Consider the following 17,931-nt stretch of genomic DNA (forward strand, 5'->3'; position numbering starts at 1 on the left):
GGTGGTGGAAGCAGGGATGATAGTGACATTTAAGGGGCATCTTGACAAATACATGAACAGGATGGGAATAGAGGGATACGGACCCAGGAAGTGTCGAAGATTTTAGTTTAGACGGGCAGCATGGTCGGCACAGGCTTGGAGAGTTGAAGGGCCTGTTCCTGTGCTGTACTTTTCTTTATTCTTTGTTCTTTGTACATGTGACACCAGATCAACAATGTGGTTGATTCTTAAATGCCTTCAGGGATGGGTAATCAATGCTGGCCTAGCCAGTGACGCCCACATCCCATGAACAAATCTAGAAAAGATCTTGTGGCTTATCCAAGACTATGGACGCCACGTTTGCACAGTGCTTTGCACTGTTGCTTCACAGTACCAGGAACCCGTGTTCGATTCCCAGCTTGGCTCACTGTCTGTGCAGAGTCTGCATGTTCTCCCCATGTCTGTGTGGGTTTCCTCCGGGTGCTCCGGTTTCCTCCCACAAGTCCCAAAATATGTGTTTGTTAGGTGAATTGTACATTTTGAATTCTCTCTCAGTTTACCCAAACAGCCGGCAGAATGTGGCGACTAGGGGATTTTCACAGTAACTTCATTACAGTGTTAATGTAAGCCTACTTGTGACAATAAAGATTATTACTACTAGATGTTGGACAAGTGATTTGACAATATAGAGACAATGGAAGGGTTAAGACAAGTGGTGTAAATATAGGCCTTGATTCTTGGTCCCAAACTGAAATCAAAAAAATTTCAAGCTCATCCTGCGGAAAAAATGACCCAAATAATGGAATCTTAATTCTGAGGGGACGGGCATGTCAGAAACATGTCAGGAGCAGCGATAATAACTGCCAAATGCTGAGGCTCACTGTTTACAAGGCCCATCTTGATGCTCTGGAACTTTGTCCCAGTTGTGTTGGTGAATATTAGGCTGTTTAGAACTCTCTCATTCCTCCAACATACCCCTCTTAGCCCATCCATGCCAACCTGTGCCCCTCCACCGATCCTTATTGGCCCCTCAGGTCCTCTATACCAACACATGCCCCAATCATCCCCTATGCCAATTTAGTGTCAATTCATTCCAACACATGACTCCCACCAACCACCCTTTGCCCTTACACCCTCCATGATAATTCACCCAATATCCGCCATGGACAGACCTCTGGAGCCATGTTGAGTTGAAATAAAATAAAGTTCTATGTATCTATTATAGACTTCATTCTATTTGAAAAAACACTCCCATTCGCTACAATTAAATCCCCTCTCAAGTATTTAATCCTTTGTAAAAACAAACATTTATATTCATAGTCCACATCAAAGATAGATAATTCCTTAATAGCCTCTTGGAAATGTCAATCAAACTATGAACACCCCACTCCCTACCCCATTGTGATAATGATAAATTATGGAAGCAGTCAAGCAGTAATAATACTATAATAATAGGGGGGGGCTGTGTTTATGTCAACAAACATCTATTGAAACACGTAACAGCATTTTTCTTCAACTCAGAAATACAGCACTCTGTTTTGTTTTTTTTTATTTAAAGGGCAGGTGATGAAAATAACTTGGCAGCTTCATTATCCCAGACCCTAGCTGCCTTTTATGAGCATTTACCTCTATTCTCAAAGTTTCAGTCACACATGACAGGAAATGGACTTAACTCCAGCGGAAATGGGACCTGTTTGAACTCAACTGGCTCTGCTAAGTTTGGGTTTCCCTCATGTGTGAATCACATCCCGCCCCCTTTCCCCCACTGTCAAAAATAGGATATATCAGAAATGGGAGTGGGACTTTCAGATTTGGGGTCCCAGTGCCAGTTTGCATAAGGCAGACTGCATGAAAATCTGGGGCATGGAATTGGCTATTATTGGCCTACATTTGGAATTTGACTCCATGAAGTTGTCATGAAGATGGGAAACAGAAGGGGATCAAAAGTGGATCCCTGGAGATTTCCTAAGGTAATACAATGAGGAAAGAAAAGCCAATGAATGGAAGTGCTCTTAGCAACAGTTGAAGAGGTAAGAGTGAAAATAAATGAGGGAAGACTCACAGAGCTTGACAAACAGAAGAAGTGTGATACAATCAAATCCATCAAAGAATGTCGAGAGGTTAAGGAGGAACAGTTCACCGCAATCACAGAGGATGTCATTTCTGACATTTGAAGAGATATTTTGATACTGTGGCAGAGGCAGAAACTCAAATCATCCTAAAGATGGTGAAGCATTCGTTCAGGAATGGCTTGCAGTATAACGGATTGCTGAAGAACTCCCAGCTGGTTCACGTGTCTAGAATAAGAACACATACACAAGATACCTAACCAATAGCTAAGGATCTAAAATACATTTGAACATTTGGTTTTGTTATTGCAACAATGCCAGCTGTCAGCTACAAAATGGGATCTGGACAACTGCCTCTATCACGCATAAAGTTTAGCATCATGTCTGGACTGATTGCTGGCGCTCAGTGCCAACTAATCGGAGCTCATGGAGAGGAGGAAGGTCGATGTCATGGCCTTCACCTGTCTGATTGAACGGCAACAAATTTTTCTGGAGTGGCAGTCGGCATTGCCACCGGTGGTAGCGGCTTGGCTGGGTGACCTGTATGGCATTCTGCGGTTAGAGAAGATAAAGTATGAGTTAAGGGGCTCAGCAGGGGAGTTTGAGAAAAGGTGGGGGATGTTTGTGACCGTGTTTGAGGAGCTGTTCATCGCGGGGGGGGGGGGGGGGGGGGGGGGGCACGGGGAAGTGATGCGGAGGTGGGTGAAAAAATATGTACAAACTGTATAGTTGATTGTTGGGAAGAATGTTTCTGGGCTGTTTATTTGCTGTAACTACTTTGATAAAAGTTTGAATAAAATGCGTTTAAAAAAACTTAAAATAAAATTTTAAATTTGCAAAAGACTAATCGGAAATTATTTTGTTGGTGACTGATTTACCAATATATGTCTAATTTTAATCATGGTTAAAGATGTGAAACACATTCAGCGTAATGAGACGTTTTCTCCTCTGATTTTTCCTGTGATTTATCTTCCCTAGGTCATTCCTCTTCTGAATACAGTGAGTCAGATTGAACTTCAGTCACCTTCAGTGATATGTTACTTTAAGCGCCATTCATGTTTGAGCGCACGCAATCGATGCCGGCACCATTACCATTAAAACTATTTTCGCTGATCCTCCCTGAGTCCACACATCCGGCCGGGTTTGTTTTTCAGAGTGGGTACCATGGCTCATTATTTTCCAGGACCTAGCCTGATGATAGGCCCTTTGAACCCGATGGCATTTTCTGGCTCCTTAAAATTCTTGATTTATTAAGTTCTAATTCTGGCTTCCTGTCAATACAGTAAGTTTCAAGCAGTCAGTCAGCCTCATCATAAACTCCCAGCTGGGGTAAATTCAGGTAGACATTGCAAAAACAGATCAGCAACTGCACACACAGACACCCCAAAATTCAACAAATGTCTCTGTTGAATTGTTAACTGGGGAGTAACAGGAAACAATTAAGAGTAATCAGGAAAGAGCCCTTCAGTAAATTATAAGTCTTTGTGAAAGTCACCAATTGCACAAATTCAAAATTAATTAAATCCCATTCAAACACGTTTCTGCAGTGCAGTGGCTTTCAATTAGCATGTGACAATGCAGTGTCTTGTAGTTTGCAACACTGAACAAAGATGTGTGTGTTTGAGGCTGAAACTCTTTCCTTTTTCAGGGCATTCCAGTCCTGGAGGTAAACTGTGCCAGATGGTTTTGCAAACCTCACACCTTTGTGTCTATCTGCTAGTACTTAACAATGTGGGGTGCCTTAATTGTCATCACTGGTGGTCCAACTGCTTGATAAAGCTATGTATAAGAGAGGAAATAAATTCAGTGCAAGTGGGGTAGCATGGCTGTCACCTTACCAATTCCCATGCATCTTGCAGCTGGATGGACTAGACGGATTCCAACACAGTGTTCCTGCCCACACGGCCTGTTGCAGAGAGTGACAGCTGGTTTAGCTCACTGGGCTAAATCGCTGGCTTTTAAAGCAGACCAAGCAGCATGGTTCGATCCCCGGACAGGCGCCGGAATGTGGCGACTAGGGGCTTTTCACAGTAACTTCATTGAAGCCTACTCGTGACAATAAGCGATTTTCATTTCATTTCATATTCAATGAGGATCGTTCTCATGTCAGCCACTTCGGCTGACATGCAGAGTGGCAGTGACAGCTCCAGTTGGAGGGCTGCCCGAGGCAAATTATTCCCAATGATTATTTTTTTGCCTAAATTATATATCAAGAAAGAATTACTTTTCAGAGGCCTTTTAAAGCAAAAAGTAAATGAGATGTGTAATTTTAAAATCATTTTCAGGCGCTGACCTGAATAATGTTGATTAATCAGTAACACGGTATGGACTCTGCCACGTTCTGTCAAATGGTGTTCATTAGGTCTTGATGCAGCTGCACCAACCGTAGCAAGCAATGCCAGCAGAAGCTTTCTGTTATATCCGTGAGTCTTTTTTTTTAAACACACCTGACACGACTGAAACCGCAGGGACTCCTTCACAAGTCTAAGCTGCGAGCTACTAATTGATATTTCATGAGAGGATCACACCATGCATTATTGATGACAAAAAGCGGCTGAGGCATTTTGGGCAGAGTCTTGTTCCTCCAGCCTAGTGGATATTACATTTGGCCAGCTGCTGATGTTTTCTACTGCTGCAGTGTGCGTGGTGCAGCTTCACTGTGCCCACTTTGATTTACCCTCCAGCCAACATAAAAGTTGATTAAGGGAGTTCCCTGACATTTTTTTTAACCTTTATTGTCACAGGTAGGCTTACATTTCAACTGCTATTAATTTTATTCTGGCACACACATTCAAAGGATACAATTTAACTAAAAGGGAAGAATGTCCCATTGCCAGCGCGTTTAGCCAGGTGTTTCCTGGCCCTAGCAACACCGAGAAACATATGGCCATACAATGCCACTCATGTTAAATAAGGGCATCAGTGGGGAACGCGTGGCCGAGGAAACACATATCCCTGTTTTATCCACTGAGGAGCTACACTCGCCGGAACTCGTCAGTATATCAAGGGATTGGGATGCCATTTTTAAATGGCGTCCCGATAACCAAGGCCCCAATGCGACCCCGACTCCTCCCTAAGCCCCAACGCACTATGAACTATGGGAGGGCAGCCAGGTTGGCACTGCCAGGGTACCCAAGTGGCACCAACAGTGCAAGGGTATCACCCTGACCAAAGAGCATGCACCTGGGGCCTCCAATCCCATGGGAGATCCCCACGACTACCGCTCCATCTGTTCCCATTTGTGGAGACCAGTGCTGAAAGTTGTTTGCGCACGGTAGCACAGTGGTTAGCACTGTAGCTTCACAGCGCCAGGGTGCTGGGTTCGATTCCTGGCTTGGGTCACTACCTGTGCGGAATTTGCATGTTCTCCGCATGTGTACGTGGGTTTCCTCCAGGTGGTTCCGGTTTCCTCCCACAGGTCCAGAAAGACCCGCTTGTGAATTGGACATTCGGAATTCTCCCTCTATTACCTGAACAGGCGCCAGAGTGTGGTGACTAGGGAATTTTCACAGTAACTTCATTGCTGTGTTAATGTAAGCCTACATGTGACACTAATAAAGATTATTATTATTATTCTCTCCCCCTCTCTCCTGGCCATGCAACATGTACTGATCAAAGTAACAGACAGGACTCTAGGCCCTGATCAGGGCTTCCTTTATTTAATTCAGCTGTCAGTACGTTTGTCAGAGTGAGAATACCCACTTTCAAATTCTCCCTCTCCCTGACTCCAAATGCAAAAGCAGGAACTCAACTTGTGACAAAATGTAGACAGATCTACATTTTGTAGCCGGGTGACTGTACCATCTCACACCACCTCAGCAGTCAATCTTGTATTTGAAGGTGAAAGTGGCCCCTGAATTTAGAGACTGGGGTGCAATTTAATGTCCTTGTCACGCCCGACTTGGTGACGCGATGAGGCTGTTAATCTCGCGAGAGGCCTCACACCAGATTCGCAATTCTCCGCTGCCCACGACGGGTCAGAGAATAGCGGGAAGGCCTTCCCGACATTTTTCCCGACCTCCCGCTATTCTCCCCCCCCCCCCCCCCCCCCCCAATGGCCGCCCCACGACACGAATCGCTGCTCGCCATTTTTTACGGCGAACAGCGATTCTCCCCTGGCCGATGAGCCGAGTTCCCAGGCCTTTACGGCCGTTTTCACGAACACAAACACACCTGCTCTCACCGTTCGTGAAAACGGCCGCAAAGTGCCGTTCCGGACAACCATAGCATCAATTGGCACGGCCGTGCCAAGGGTGGCATGGGTCCGCGATCAGTGGGCACCGATTGCGGGCAGCGGGTCCGATACCCGCGCACTCTTCGTTCCTCCGCCGCCCCACAGGATCAGTCCGTGGGGCAGCTGAGGGGCATGATGGCCCGCGCATGCGTGGGTTTGACGCATATGCGTGATGACATCATCCACGCATGCGCGGGTTGGAGCCGTCCAATCCGCGCATGCGCGGCTGATGTCATCATGCACGTCAGCCGCCGTGACGCTTGGCGCGCGGGCTTAGCGATGGTCGCTAAGCCAGCGATGCCGTGCTTCGCAGAGCCGCACTGCTAGCCCTGCCCGGGGGGGAAAATCGGGTCCCGGGAGGGGGCGCGGAGGCTGCCGTGAAACACGGTCAGTTTCATGGCAGCCTTTACGACTCCGCATTTGCGGAGAATCACGCCCTAAGTCTCCCGTTTGGAGAATCCCGCCCCTTGTATGTCGCGGTTAAATACTGGGGAGGGTGGCGGGGGAAGGATCCCCCAGGCTATTGGAGAGGGTAGTACCTTGGCACTCCTGCTGGCACCTGGGCACTTTGGCACTGCCAATCTGGCATCTTAACACTGTCATTCAGGCACCTTGGCAGTGCCACCCTGGCACCACCAGAGTTCTCAGAAGGCACTGCCAGGATGACAGGGGAACTGTCAGGGTGCCAGGCTGGCAGTACAAAGGTGCCCAGATGCCAGGATACCTATGCCAGGGATCGGGTCCAGGGCGCGCTGCCCATAAGAGCTGAGGTGGGGTGGGAGGTGGCTCGAGGACCCCCAAAGAGATAAGTTGGGGTAGTGGGGTGGTCCGGAGGCCCGGGTGTGGATGCCGAGGGGAATCAAAAGATCGGGTGGCATTTAAAAAAGAGCAGGAAATGAGTTAAGTGCGACCGCAGCTGAGCGTTTCGCACAGAGGCCAAAAGAACCAGCAGAGTCCCATTAGATAGTGGGTCTTTCTCGGTGTTGCAGATGCTGAGAAACACCTGGCTATATGCACCCAAAGCGATCTTTGTTACTTTTTCATTAAATCCCCAGGATTTCAATGTAATCTGCAAGTGGATTAAATTACCACTCTTAAAAGAATCATTACCATTTCTTAAGAATGTCTTTTACATCAATTTTTAAAACTGGCGTCTTTTATTTGCATGCACTTGCTTTTAGCAAACAGACAGCATTAACATTTGCCAATGGTGACTAGTTATTGATTTTACTGTCTGTACACTGTGTAGCTGTCAGTTTTCACAAGCTAAGCAACCTGGAACTCACCAGATTGGCCCCAATAATTTTGAGCCAGTCTATATCACAATAAATACCAGTCATCCTTTTCTCACTGTTACGATCCCAGTTGATGTTATAATTAGATGGGAAATTTCCAGAATGTAGCCATGGCTCAGAAGGGGCTGGTTTAGCACACTGGACTAAATCGCTGGCTTTTAAAGCAGACCAAGGCAGGCCAGCAGCACGGTTCAATTCCCGTACCAGCCTCCCCGAACAGGTGCCAGAATGTGACAACTAGGGGCTTTTCACAGTAACTTCATTGGAAGCCTACTTGTGACAATAAGCGATTTTCATTTTCATTTCATTTTACAGACCAAAGGCGCGATCAAACCAAATGGAACTATGTCCCATAGCAAGCACGTTTAATCACATGTTTCCCAGCGCTTGCAGTGCCGAGAAACACAATGCTATCTGACGCGACTCTGGTTGGATATGGGGCCTCAGCGCAGGGAACGTGCAGCCAAGTCCCGTTTCCTGCACTGAGGAGCCCCGCTCACCGAAACTCCTCAGTGTAGGGTGAGATCGGAACACCATTTCTAAATGGCACCCTAATCTATCAAACCCTGGATGCGACCTTGGGGCCCCCGCACTCCACATAATGTGCACAGGGCACCCTTGGGCCCAATCACCACCGTGTAAAAAATACCAGTTTGGCACCGCCAGAGTGCCAGGGTGCTACTCTGCCTAGATTGCAAACACCTGGGGAATCCAATCCATTGGGTGGCCTCCATAGGTTCTGTTCTGCCTGGTCAACGTTAGTGGAGACCAGTACTGAACAGCACTCGCCCGAGGTCTCAAAGGGGATGACGTCAGCCGCGCATGCGTGGAATGGACGGCTCCAACCCGCGCATACGTGGATGACGTCATCATGCATATGTGTGAAACCCGCGCATGCGCGGGCCGGTATGCCCCTCAGCCGCCCCGCGGACTGATCCAGCGGGGCGGCGGAGGAACAAAGAGTGCGCGGGGTTCGGACCCGCTGCCCGCGATCGGTGGCACCGATCGCGGGCCCATGGCACCCGTGGTGCGGCAGTGCCAATCAGTGCCATGGTTACCCAGAACGGCACTTCCCGGCCGTTTTCGCGAACGGTGAGAGCAGGTGTGTTGCCGTTTGTGAAAACGGCCGTAAAGGCCTGGGAAATCGGCCCATCGGCTAGGGGAGAATCGCTGCTCGCCGTTTTTTTCCGGCGAGCAGCGATTCGTGTCGGGGGTCGGGCGTGGGGGGGGGGGGGGAGAATAACGGGAGGTCAGGAAAAATGTCGGGAAGGCCCTCCCGCTATTCTCTGACCCATCGTGGGGGGCGGAGAATCGCGCCCCATACCTTTTACTTTTTAAAAATCATACAAAGAGGAACAGAGTCATAGAATCACCAAATTATTCAACATGAAAATATTGGATTATAATACAGTACACCCAGGCTTTAAGATTAACACTGATGACACAGTACATTTGAAGCTACAAAGGTATAATTGGAAAACAAAGTCCTTTTTTAAAACACAGATTGGCTGTGGTCAAACACACTCTCCACTCTGAATTCAAATTAATCTCTGTGGATTTCTCCTCCGAACCCCCCAGATAATTGTCATGTGCTGGATTCTTCCGCCCTACCTGCTGCAAGATCGCCACAGGCGAGATTCAGACAATGAAAAGGTCCAGTGACCTCAGGCGGGAGTCTCCGGTCGCCAGGTAGGCGCAGCCAGAGAATCCCGTCCCAGCTGAGAATTTCCAAACTCCCCTGCAAAACATGCTTTAAAACCGTCTCTCACAATGATGTGTGGGATTCTGTGATCCGGGAGGCAAAATGTTGATGCCGTCGGAAACGCCATCGCGTTTCTCAATGGCGTCAACACGGCCTCAGGATCAGCAATTCTGGTCCCTACAGGGGCCCAGCATGGCACTGGAGTGGTACACGCCAACCCAGCTGCTGATCCTGGCGCGAACTGGGTGCCACGGGGTCCGTGCATGCACAGAGGCTCCGGCGGCAACGCACACATGCGCAGTGGCACCGGTGCCAATGCGCATATGCGCAGTGGCTTCCTTCAATGCGCCGACCCCGACACAACATGGCGAAGGACCACAGGGGCCGGCACGGAGGAAAGGAGGCTACCAGCCAGAGGGGCCGGCCCGCCGATTGGTGGGCCCTGATCAGGGGACAGGCCACATCGGAGGCGCTCCCCGGGGCAGGCCCACCCCTCACCCCCCCTCAGGCCGCCTACCGGACCCTTCAACGCTGCGGTCCCTCCGGCTAAGAGCAGGTGCCAGCAGGACTCGGCGTTTCTATGACAGCCACTTGGCCCATCCTGGGCCAAGAATTGGCAGCCAGCTGCGCCGCGCCAACCACGCCGGCTCGAATGGCGCCGATTCTCCACTCTGCGGAGAATCACGTGCTGGCGTCGGGGCGGCGTGGCGCAATTCGCGCCGGTCGCGGGGATTCTCTGGCCCAGCCCCAGGCTGAGAGAATCCTGCCCCATGTTTTCCATTAGCGGGTTACATTCCAAAGCTCAGCCCATGTTTTCTAAAAAAACTCTTGTGAGCAGAGCTTCGGCTCCAATTCTACCAGAAAATCCACTCCAGGTTTTATACCAACCCCATTTAGGATCTCTTTGCCTTGACTGCTTGAGGTCCAGCCACCAATTCCAATATATATTTAATTCATGTTCCACAGGCTGCAGGAAAATATCACAAATCTGAAAATCACTTGTTTTTTCTGGCATCTCAACCTTCCTTTGAGCTCTGTCTGTTTTTACTAAAAGGTCATCTGTCCTCGTATCCTTGATTTTATACCATTTGGAAACCTCTCTCCCTTTCTCTAGTTTCCTCAACTAGCTTCTCTTAGATAACCATTACTCCATTGTATGGTTTTTCTTGTAGCAAAACTGAGAGAGCTGTTTATAGCTTTGTCGCTTTCCAGAGCTACAGCTCTGGGAGATGTTCCCTCTCCCACTGACTATCTGCAACTGCTCTAGCATTTCTATTGATACCAAAGAACAAAGCAAAGTTTCTTACAAGGGCCTCTAGTTGCCAAGCAAGTATATTTACTCTTCACATCTTTGCTCCCTCTATCATAATAAAATCCCAGTTGGAACTGAAACCAACCCCCACACTCACAAATACCTTTTCCCAGCATGAATGTAACTTCATCCCTTCCAGGCGCAGAACCATTAAATTAAACCCACCTAATACTATACCTTATTTCTGATGTTTACCAATCCAAATATAAGTCTCTTAAAACTACGTTTATTTTTGTAACATCACTCAACCACCTTCCTTCAAAGGCAGGCACCATTTATGACTGAGATGGCAGCCAGATGACCCAGCATCTTGGTCCAGACCATTGCAATTAGAGAGTATTGTGCACTGGCTCACTCACATGATTTTCTCTCTGGTTGGTAAACCTCTAACACTGCTTTGTGGCTCTCAAACCTCTACCTCCCACCCTACCCCTACAACCTTCACGAAAAAGGCAACACATAAGACCACAAAAGGTAGGAACAGCAGTCGATCATGTTGTCCCTCAAGCCCATTCCACTATTCAATAAGGTCATGGCTGAGCTTGAACCTCAACTCCACATTTCCACCTGATTACCATTTCCCTTGATTTCCCCTCGAGTCCAGAAATCTATGACAGAGCATCCACAATCCTCTGGGGTACAGAATTGCAAAGATTCATAATCCTCTCAGTGAAGAATTTCTCCTTATCTCAGTCTTAAAGGATCAACCTCTTATCCTGAGACCATGGCTCCTTATTCATGACTCCAGCCAAGGGAAACAACTTCCCAGCATCTATTCTGCCAAGCCCACTCAGAACCTTTTATGTTTTAATGGAGCAAAGTTGAACCATTCCCAAAATGCAAAATCTGCGTAAGCATCAATTCTCAATCACCAGGTGTTTCCAGTATTATCCAAAAGGTCTTTAATCCCTGCCTTTGTTCGCTTTGTACTCAATCATCAAATACCTTTTGTTAACTAAACTCTGGCATGGGATCCCTTGACGTTGAAGTTTGATATCTAAAACTGGAAAGTATTTGAAGTGCCATCATTCTTCAACTTGGAATTTATAGAACTGGAGGGAGAAAGAACTTCAATTGAAAGTACAATGGATGGCTCAGACATTTATTTTAGTGCTTAACAACAAGACCATGCAAATGTGAAGAACACTGAGTCAGAGTCGGGCCATGGAGCACTTTCCCACATCAGGTGCCAAGCGTAAAAATTAAGGTAAGCTGTAGTGTAAAGCTGCTTCTGGTCTGTTCCAACAATGAATCCTAATCCCAAATATAGAACAGTAGCCTCCAGCTTTTCAGTGGCACATTGTACTTTATGGACCATTTTGTGGCATCTCTGAACGATTGAACCCAACATAAACTCTGGATCACAATGTTGTTCAGCTGCTATCTTTGCTGAACAGTTAATAGGAGATGAGGGCAACAATTGGGTTAGTTCATTGCCCATTCATCTCTGGAGCTTGGATGCAAATCCAACAGAGGGTTGGTGCAAGAGGGTTGTTGAGTTTTGCACAGTTCCAACCGAATTTTCAGTGGGGACGGTCCTTGAATACAAACACAAATAAAAGCAGAAAATGCTAGAAATACTTGTAAAGTCAACTGGACTTTGATTTATCGGGCACAATTTCAAAATTTGTAGATGACATCAAACTTGGAAGTACTGTGGACTGTGAAGAGGACAGTGTTATATGTCCAAAAGGATATACACAGATTGGTGGAACGGAGGGACAAAGTGGCAGATGAAAGTTATTGCAGAGATATTTGAAGCCATACATTTTGGGAGAAAGATTGAGGAGAGACAATAAAATATAACGGTTATAATTCTAAAGGGGATGTAGGAGTAGAGGGACTTGTGGGTACATGTGCATAAATCATTGATGTTGACAGGGCAGGTTGAGAGAGTGGTTAATAAATCAAACAGGATTTAATAAATAGAGACACAGCGTACAGAAACAAGGAAGTTATGATAAACCTGTGTACATCACAGTTTTGACCTTAACTAACAGTATTGCATCCAGTTATGGGCACCATACTTTAAGAAGGATGTGAAGTTATTGGAGAGAGTGCAGGAAAGTTATGAAAATGGCCCCAGGATGAGGAACTTAAGTTACGTGGACAGATTGGAGGAGCTGCCGCTGTTCTCCTTAAGAGAAGGTTGAGAGCACATTTGATAGAGCTATTCAAACCCATGAGGAGTCTGGACAAAGCAGATAGGGTGAAACAGTCCCCATTGATGAAAGATTGAGAGCCAGAGAATCGTTTAAAGATGATTGGTAAAAGAACAAAAAGTGACAAAATCTTTTTTACACATCGAGAGGTTAGGATCTGGAATACGCTGCCTGTGGTGGAGGCAGATTCAATTGAGCCTTACAAAAGAGAATTGGATAATTATCTGAAGGGAAAAAAATTGCAAGACTATAGGGAAAGAGCATGGTGGTGGCACTAGTTGCTTGCACATAACAACAGCTGGCACAGATACAATAGGCTGAATGGCCTCCTTCTGTGTTATAATTATTCAATGATTCTTAATTGGGCAGAGTATCCGGAGAGCCCATTCTAATGCCCAGCATGGTAAATGGAAAGGTACCTAGTCTTAAAAGAAGGCACTTCTCTGAGATCAGAATTGAGGCAGGGTGTCTGTGCAAAGTACAGGAGTTAGTGAGGACCTTGGTATAAAACAGACCTAAGTTCCCATAATGCTGAAGCTTGGTATCAAAAACTGGAAGTACTCAACGTGCTACTATTGCTTCAGCGTCAAAAGAAATCCAAAAATGGACCAGTAAGTTATTCCTTTATTTAGAGGGTGCAAAAGCATGGACATAGACGTGACATATTCACAGGACTTCAATTTGAACTTAACAAAGAACAGTAAATGCTGGCAAGAACTGTGTGTTGTTCCAAACTCTTCTCCCCCAGTCAATTCAATACTTAAGAGTCACATTGTGAACTTTCTGCAGAATGTTGGCTAAGGTTTTGGGAGACTGTTTATTGTTGCGCGATATATCATGGGCTGGCACAGAACACAACCTGCCATTCCTCTCAGAGACCATCTATACAATGTTACAAGATATATTTCTTAACTAGTCAAGAGAAGTTGAATTAAAGAACGATATTCAGTCATTAAATGCCACACATTTTCAGTGTGCTGTCAAATTAGGATCTACTTTAAGTGCCGGGAACCTGACTTGTTCTTACCTTGCCAATTGCTTTTGTTCAACTGAAACAAAAGCATTGATTAAAAATAAGAGCATTAGTATCACACACATTAGTATAATCTTGGAAAAAGTCACCCTAGTTAAAGTAGATTTGCTCTTTAACATATTTGCTTTTCTTTACACACTGTTTTTTCCTGTAAATTATCAGCAATATACTTCTAGAAATGACCACTACTGTTCCTGCTCAATTGAGGGCTTCAAATTGTGGTAAAATGGACAACAGCCTGAACTTTAGGCCCAATATAAAATTGGGCACTTTAAATTAAGAGTTTGACATTTTAATTAAAATAGTCAGCTCCATGCAGGCCAGGTAGGAATTCGAACAGCCAAGTTTGAATCTAGAGACAGACAGTTGGGACAAGTCTGGGCCTGCCCTGTCAACAAGACAGTAGGAGATAATCGGTCCCATTCAAATGGATCGATTGTTGTGGATTGCCCAGATAAAGATAGACTTTCTGGCACCCAGTTTACCATACATGGAATGAGATTACGTGCGTACAATACACCTCGAGATGGATCTCTGGGGATGGGTTCCTGGTGTCTTACAGAGTTACAATCAGCAACTCGATTGGGTTTTGCGACCCCCACCCCGAGACCTCATTGGCTGAGGGCCAGATAACTCTCTGGAAAGGCATGAAGAGAGGTGTAAAGATCAACCACTGAGGACCCTCCCTAGCGATGACTCAGCACAGAGGTATCAGAGAAGATTTGACAACAGACCAGAGGACGGAAGGAAACAAATGCGAGACCCAGCTTCACTGACGAAGGCCATGAGACACTGGAGATTCAGAGAATTGGACCTTCAGCTCAACTGAGTTCATCGACATGGGTAGTATTAAGAATCTTGAGATTATTATTAGTTGGGATAATTTAAGGGGGATAACTGTTTTACTGTGTTTAATAATAAATTTGGTTGAATCATAAACTTGGATTTGTCCTTTGTTCATCTCGCAAATAAAGGCACCTGGGTAAATCGTTTGAATAATTGATTGGTCAAAGTGACAGAAATTTTACAGACAACAAAATAAAGGGGAATTATCCCATTTTTAACATGAATTCAAAGTTTTGTATTGAATGATAATCTTGGTAAATGCCCTCGTCCATCTAGAAAAATTAATTCCACTGCTTAGGGAGTCCAGAACTAGGGAACATGATCTAACAATTTGAGCCGGACCTTTCAGAAGTGAAATTAGGAAATACTTCCACACACAAAGGGTAGTCGGAGTTCAGAATTCTCTTCCACAAACGGCAATCGATGCTGGATCCCTTGTAAATTTTAAACCTGAGATTGATGGATTTTTGTAAGCCAGTTTTTTTCTTTTTGCTAGTATTAAGGAATATGGGGCAAAGACAGGTATTTGAAGTTTGGTCACAGGTGAACCAGCGTCTCACTGAATGATGGAACAGGCTCGAGAGGCTGTTGCTGTTTAATCGTAGCCAGCTCATAACGATGAAGTGCATTCTGGGAATGATGATCAGATCTGTAGCCAGATTGTGCGAAAAGCTTCTGCAGAGAGTTCTGGGTTCAAAAGCGATGTCATCGCCACTTCCAGTTCATGAGCCAAAGTTCACCTTACTTAGTTTATATGGATCTGTCCAAAGAATGCAGCTCGGTCACCATGGCTTTAATCAACCCAGAATGTACTGCACATGATGACGGAACAATGGAAGAATTAATATCATTGTGAGAACCGTCAACTTTGCTGCAAGTTGGATTTCATCAGAAACCAGCCATTTAGAAAGACTCAGTGTGAGACCTGGAACAGCCAAATAGTTTTTTCATGTTTGTGATGGAATGAAACTTTTCCGTTCTTTCAGCCCAGTCATGCTAAGTTAGCTCAGATAACTTGACTGTTTGCTCAAACACAATTTTTATTTATTTTAAAACTTCCTATTATTCAGCCCTTGCAAAACTGATAAATTCAAGTGCAATGATACCCATCTGCTGCCACCACAGAGCAAGCACAGTAAGCTGAAGCAAGCACTAGCAAACCTCTCATTAAATTGTGCACACAGAGACAGCCCCGGGGTTGATGCCTGATTGCAGTGAAGATATCAGCAGAATTATAATCTGGGGTGGAGGAGGAGAATGGAGACGACAAACTCTGCCTACAAAAAGTTATTATGTTGCAATGCCACCACTCATGGTTTGAAGATCAGTTATTATGGAACACCTAATTATAATAATCCTCTTACCAGCAATACTGGTTATATCTCTACATGTTACACAGGTAAGACTGTCTACAGCCATTTCCCACCCACGAACAAGTTAGAACAATATATTGCATGTCTGACCCAGTCTAATTGCAGGCTGACAGGAGTAAGAATTACTAAAATCCACCAAGATGCGTCGTTGCTGAAGGATCCAGGCTTAATTTACTGTTACATTTCAGGTGGAGCTCAGAAATAATACCCTTTGGGCGGCTCGGTGGCGCAGTGGTTAGCACTTCTGCCTCACGGCTCTGAGGACCCAGACTCTATCCTGGCTCTGGGTCACTGACCATGTGGAGTTTGCACATTCTCCCCATGTCTGCGTGGGTTTCGCCCCAACAACCCAAAGATGTGCAGGGTAGGTGGATTGGCCATGCTAAATTGCCCCTTAATTGGAATTTTTAAAAAAAAATAATAAAATAAATAAAAACAATACACTTTGCTCAAAAACGTCAGCCCCGTTTAAGGCTTGGCGTGCTGGAATTCTCCGTTCCCGCAGCCGGCCAATGGGGTTTCCCATTGTGGCCACTGGCGGCAAAGCGGAGGATCCCGCCGACAGAGCATCCTGCAGCTGAAATCTTAGTGTAGCCCAGCCTGTAAAATTACTATTGATGTATTGTAGCTCACAGGACTACAAGTACAGAGAACAGGATTGCAGTGATGGACATAATGGGCAGATTCACCGACCACCCCTCTGCATGTTTTTCAGCAGCGGAGGCGATCCGCCAGTGGGATCTACCGACCCAGCCGTTGTCAATGGGATTTCCCGGTGACAGTACCCCTCGTCGCTGGGAAACCCGTGCACCGCTGTGGGACCATGAACAGCCAGTAAATTCCGCCCAAAATGCTGTGTCCAGATGCCAGAATGCTAGGTTCTGATGGAAGATCATCGCCCTGAAATATTAACTCCGTTTCTATCTCCACAGATGCTGCCTGGTCTGCTGACTATTTCCAGCTTTTTCATTTCATAGTTTGTTTTAGATTCTTCCTCCCTGACTCTCGCACTATTTAGAACATAGAACAGTACAGCACAGAACAGGCCCTTCGGCCCTCAATGTTGTGCCGAGCCATGATCACCCTACTCAAACCCACGTATCCACCCTATACCCGTAACCCAACAACACCCCCCTTAACCTTACTTTTATTAGGACACTACGAGCAATTTGTGATAGCTCTTCAGTTTAATACCTCCTCGTGCTCAGAAGGTTAATGGAATTGGAGAATCACGCATTTATTTCAGTATCACAACCTTTTGCTCCTCATACAATTATTTTGTTCCTTCCTTTTCCATAAGTTTTCATTCCTTCTATGAAATGATCTGCCCTGTACAAATTTCCAATGCAACCTTATCCATTAAAATCCCACATCACCAGAACCTTTGCAACAAGTCAAACACCTGAATAGTTAAATTGCTGATTGCATTCATGACCTCACAGAACAGGATTTCAATCTTTAATGTGTGAGGCTAACTATTTCCAGCAAGAGCAGTGGTAGGGGCACTCTCAGCGTCCTCAGTCCGCAGGGGTGCTGAAGGGAAATACGAAGCACAGTTCATTCCTGATCATTTCCCGGTGACTTTCTAGAAATTGCATGTGATGTTTGACCTGTGATGGCCTCCCAATCCCCCTCACTGCCGCCGTCAATATTCTAGCAGGCTGACGGTCCCAAATGGGGGAACAGTCTCTTGGAGAAGGACCAGTTGGTAGTTGGTACCCATAGAAACAGACAACAACAACACCTTGCATTTATATACCCCCTTTAAAGGGTAAAATATCCCAAGGCACTTCACAGGAATGTATTCTAACCAAATCTGACACTGAGCCATGTAAGACAATATTGGGACAAGTGGCCAAAAGCCTGGTTTTAAGGACCATCCCAAAGGAGGAAAGAGAGTCAGAGAGATTTAGGGGAGGAAATTCC

General features: G+C 45.9%; 1 protein-coding gene across 1 annotated transcript in view; it reads right to left on the minus strand.

The window, feature by feature from the left end:
- Positions 1-17,931, minus strand: part of LOC119965082 (forkhead box protein O3-like) — a 237,455-nt gene that overhangs the window by 71,956 nt on the left and 147,568 nt on the right. The window lies entirely within an intron of this gene.

The sequence above is a fragment of the Scyliorhinus canicula genome, chromosome 1 (genome assembly GCF_902713615.1).
Source record: "Scyliorhinus canicula chromosome 1, sScyCan1.1, whole genome shotgun sequence".
Taxonomy (NCBI): domain Eukaryota; kingdom Metazoa; phylum Chordata; class Chondrichthyes; order Carcharhiniformes; family Scyliorhinidae; genus Scyliorhinus; species Scyliorhinus canicula.